This window comes from Varanus komodoensis, unplaced genomic scaffold, assembly GCF_004798865.1.
Source record: "Varanus komodoensis strain SLA01 unplaced genomic scaffold, ASM479886v1 scaffold30, whole genome shotgun sequence".
Lineage (NCBI taxonomy): Eukaryota > Metazoa > Chordata > Lepidosauria > Squamata > Varanidae > Varanus > Varanus komodoensis.
In genome coordinates, this window is record NW_025335762.1 from 8,401,544 (window position 1) to 8,406,776 (window position 5,233).

A 5,233-nucleotide genomic window follows, 5' to 3' on the forward strand; every position below is an offset into this window, starting at 1 on the left:
CCAGAGAGCTGTCACACAGAAGAGGATAAAAACATATTTTCTGCTGCCTCAAGGGGCACGAGTAGATCTAATGGGCTTAAGTTACAAGAGCGTAGATTTTTGTTGAACATTTGACAAGGTAACCAATTGCCTAAGGAGGAATGGTATCCCTCTCTGTGGAAGTCTTCAGGAAGAGGTTAGATAGACACCCAATGATCTAAGACCTCCACAACATCTGTGATTCTATGAAACTACAAAGAGCTTCACGTATCATGTCGCTTGTATCGAAGTAGCTTCATGTATCATGGAGCATGCTATCAAAATTTTAAAGCAAGGAAGGCTACATAGGAAGGGGACAAAGGTTAAGAACTAATAAAGAGCCCTTCTGGATCAGACCAAACATCCATTTAGTTCATCATCATATTTCACATTATGGTAGAACTATGATTTTCAGAAGCCCTCAAGCAGAGCATCAAGCAATTGGCAGTAGATTCTGGAGAGACCCCCAGTAGTCTGTAGTTCTTTGCAGAACATAAGTTTAATTCAAGGACAAAATATGCATATTGCTGCTAACCTGGATGGCTTTAAGGGGATTGGGAAGATGCATGGCAGATGGGTGGGGATGCATAAGAATTTCATTCAGTTCATTTGCAGCTTCCCAGTTGAACACCGTCTTAGACACAATATGCAGTAAAAGTCCATACATTTCTGACTCTGTAATGTGATTCATCTCCTCCCCCTCCAAAGTGTTGGATAGCATGTGTACTTCTAAAATTAACTGCATCTCAAGAATGAATACATTTACAAATGTGCACAACTGTTGTATGTGTTTGGGAAAATACACATGGAAATGCACACAGGTCTTATGCAAACAAAGAAAACGTAAACAAAGGTTGGCAATCTGAAATGTAGCGAAGTTGGAACAAATGTCAGAATTTAAAGACTTTCTGTTATACCCATCTGAGGGACATTTGAATCAGTATATGAACGGCCATTAGACAGCGCTGAAGCAAAAGCGCTGTGTTCAGAGGAATGGTGAACGTATACCCCTTGGTGAACATGCATTCAACAGGAGAATGAATGTTGACAAAGGGGTATAAGTTTAAGTGGTTAAGCGACAGGACAACACATCAAAGCTTGATTTTATGGATTTATTATTTATTTATTTATTTATTTATTTATTTATTTATTTATTTATTTATTAGAACATTTTAATGCCGCCCCATTCGCCGAAGCCTCGGGGCGGCTTACAACAAGAACAAGATGGAAGCAAAGCACATGCACATGTTTGAAGAGAGCACTCTTAGTGTAAGTTATAAGAAAGCATAAAGGCAGTTTGTTCAGGAGTAATGAACTTTATTCTCAGTTGAATTTTGCAACCTGATGTATTCAGAATCTGTACAAACCTAGTCAAACAATTGAGCTACAGAAGGAGAAAGAAGTAATGTTGATGATGAATGTGGAGTATCCCAGCTTTTGTTCTTCTTCCAGCGACGAGTGGTTCATGTACAGCCTTCCTGCATCCATGATAATGACCTCTGAGGACAACTTGATTATCAAATGGCTGAAGGACCGCATGGCTGAGATGGAATGTTGACCCTGGGGTGAGCAACGAGTGGTCCCCCAGTTAATTTGGCTGACACTTTCATTGGGTCTACTCAGTTTTGCCAATGTCATCACCGTCCTTTAGTAAAGGTGTATGCATAAAAGCTCACCTCTTCAAGCTGCTGATAAAAACAAGTCAGTGCTGACTGAATTAGAACAAAACTTGTTTTGTATATTGCAGTGCATCTTCATGACACATACACTAAAATGGTAACACTACAGAGAAGATTGGTATGGCTCCTGTGACGAATGAGGTGCAAATTCATGAAGTGTACCATGGGTTTTACCTGCTTCATAAAGTGTGTTACTACCTGCTGCTATTCAGACTGTATGGAAGACATGAGAGAGAGAAGCAAGACTGTTGATGCTTCTCTTCTCTTCCCTTCCCACCCCTTTTTCCTTGTGTGCCATGTACTTTTAGAATGCAAACCTGCAGGCAGGGATTGCATTCTAACTTTTGCATGTAAGGTTTTCTGGCTGAGGAATGGCATAAAACAATTTGCATAAATGGATGAAGGGAGTTGCTGGGCACGGTGCCTGGGGAACCGCAGAGTGGGCACGCCTGATTTAGACTAAAAGTGGATGTTCCTGAATCTAGGTGACCAGGAATAGCCACGAATCTCAGCAACAGGTGGACCTCAGCTGTGAAAAATGTGCTACGAAGCTATGAACACCACGATTCTTCGCAATCCTCGCTCCCTCAGTTCCTGTTTTGCAGATTTACAAAGCTGTGTGGCAAATCGTGTGCATGCATGTCACCAAGATGTTACTTTAATTTGTGCTCACTTTTCATTTTTTATGCTTCTGTTAACCTAAAGTGGTGCTGTACATGAGTGCACCGAAAGCTGCATTTAGTTCATACACATACTGGCATGGATGCTGCTGGCTGCTGAAGGAAGAATGAGCTTTAATGAACCAACAACACTATCACTGATGCATAAGGCATTGTTCTGCAGAAGAAATAGCCTGAGTTGAACACAGTCTAAATGACAAGCCTTGTAGACATGGGCTGAACCAGTAGTGTGAATTTGCCCTCTGGTGAGACAAAGCTGGAGAGATGGAAAAACCATGGCAACAGCTCTTCCTGGAAAGTCTCCACCTTTTCTTACCATTTGCAGAGGGGTTGCAGTTAATGCACCAGGGCATTTCAGTGTTGGGGGATATTTTTAATGTCTTTGTGCTGAGCTCATCCAGTTCCTGGAACAATTAGACACAGGGAAAGTGACCTAAAGAAAACATATTGGTATTCTGTTGAATTATATGCACACTGCCCACTGAAAATCCAGAGAAGTGAGTAGCTCATCACAGAATTCATATCTCTCTTGTTCTCTGTCAATAAAAGGATTTTTATTAATAAATAACAGATTTGCAGGAATTCTGTACATCTTCAAAGGCTTTTGGAGCCATACCATTTTATGCAAATTCTACATAAAACATCCAAATTATCTGTATTTTCTTTTTTCCTCAAATAAGATAGCATGTTTGGCATTACTATATATGTGTGTGTATGTGTGTAGAAATAGAGATTTGTGTGTACACACACACATGCACGCACACATATGGATACATATACATAGGTACATATATGATGTATATCACCTATTTATACAATATCTACATGTTCTGGAAAGGAAGCCTCTGCCACTTTTCCAAAGAGTGTTTACTGTACAACATTCAGCATTTACATTGAAAATACAAGGCACAGAAAGTGTGGTATGAAGCCAAGGCCATATGCTTTGCTTGTCTTCAGGAGGCATCATATTCCTGCTTGTTTGCTTTCATAAAGGGAAACAAATTTCATGCTGCTGAATTTTTCCAAATGTGAGAAGTCTGTGAGGTTAAAGGACTCATTTTTGGGTTGAGAAAGGCAAACAATTTTGGAAGGAAGGAAGGAAGGAAAATCCATCATCAGGAGATTTGGGTGAGGAGGGAACAAAACAGAATATGAATATATATAAAATGAGAGAAATTAGAATCATGATTTGTCTGCAAGTTTATTTCAGGAAGAAAGAGAGGAAAATAGGGCTAGAAATGTATTCTTGTCAGTGATGCCTTGCTGGTGTTCCTGGACAAAAATGTCTTTCAGAGCATGAAGTGGCCCTTTGAGCTTCACTTGGATGAAGAAAACATTTGTACTCCTAAACTTCATCTATTAACAAGCCCAGTATAAAACACAACACAACCAGGGCTGAAGGAATTAATGAGCAGATTGCTCATGAAGCAGCAAATCGCTCTGACTCTCACAACTGAGAATGCTGCAAAAGAAATAGGCAAGAATTAAGCCAGCATGGCCCCCTCCTGTCCTGTCCTTTCCAAGGGAAAGGGTGGGGCCTGCACTGGTAAAAGGATGATTTGTGTTCTAAGTCGGGAGTGGGAGAGGGAGAAAGAGAGTGGGAGAAAGTTGTGGGACCATTTTTAAAGTGTCCTATGACATTAAGTCACCTTTGCTAAGCAAAATGTAGTCCTGTTTGGTTCACAACTTTCATCTCAGAAAACAGGGGGCTGAGGAAGGAATTGGCTGGTGGTTTCTATGGGATGCCCATGCTGTGGCATTTGTCTGGTCTATTTTTTCTTCTTTGGGCGTTCGAGTGTTAAAAAGTCTTTTTATGCTGTGTGTGGCCGTGGTGTCCTGTGCTTCTGGACATAATGTTCTGTGTCACCTTACTTACTATACGGATACCAGCAAGTTACACTTGGGTAACATTTGCCTTAAGATTTTAGGTAAGAAAGATGTTTGGCCCATCAAAACAGGATAACTGCCTTTGCAATGCCAAAAATATGCACTGTGCCAGGAAACGTCCAGGCTAAACTGTTCCTGCTACACTGAGCTGGAATACACAACTTTTTCTATCCCCAAAAATGCAAGATTAGACCAAAGGTCTATCTAAACCAGCTTTCCCCAACCTAGTGACCTCCAGATATTTCAGATTACAAAACCCACCAGCCTCAGATGGTATGGATAATTGTCAGCTGATGGGAATTGAAACTCAAAATATCTGTAGAGCAGCAGGCTAGAGAAGGAAAATTCAGTGCCAACTTTTGCCAGTGTCGGTTGGTCCTAACCAACCTATAAAGAAGGACAGGAGGGGAACTATGCTGTTCCACTGTTGAACTGGCAATTTACTGGCAGGTGCTGCTGAACTAAAGCTGAGTAAGGACTTTGTTCATTTCATATTTTAATATGAATGTACCTGATTCCATATTGTTCAATAAATGTACAAATTGACACTCAGTTATCCTTTGATAGTTCTCCAAATTCTGCAGTATAAAGCTCTAATATGAATTCTGTAGAGAAATGGACATATTATGGATAGCATACGTATGAAATACTGTTCAAAAAGCATTACATTAGGAAATTCACTTGCAAAAATGTACATACTAGGCAAGATTACATACAAAAACACATGAGTTATGACAAATGTGCACAAAACTGTATGAATTTTCCTGCAAACTTTAAAAACAAGTTCTCAAATTTCAGAAAGAACTAAAATTAGAAAAGGAAGAGACTGGAAAAAACCAAAACCAAGAAATGCATCCCTCTGATCGCAGACATTTCATATAACCAACAAGACTAATAGTGAATGGTACATAGTGTAATAGTATTACATGAATTACATGTCAAAAATTGCTTCCAGGGTTCACTTTTATT

General features: G+C 39.9%; 1 non-coding gene across 1 annotated transcript; it reads left to right on the plus strand.

Moving 5' to 3' along the window:
- The first annotated feature begins 1,766 nt into the window (after window positions 1-1,766).
- On the plus strand, window positions 1,767-1,868 carry LOC123027191. The gene has a single exon (XR_006415469.1). It is a non-coding gene; the product is annotated as a U6 spliceosomal RNA (small nuclear RNA).
- The last annotated feature ends 3,365 nt before the right edge of the window (window positions 1,869-5,233 follow it).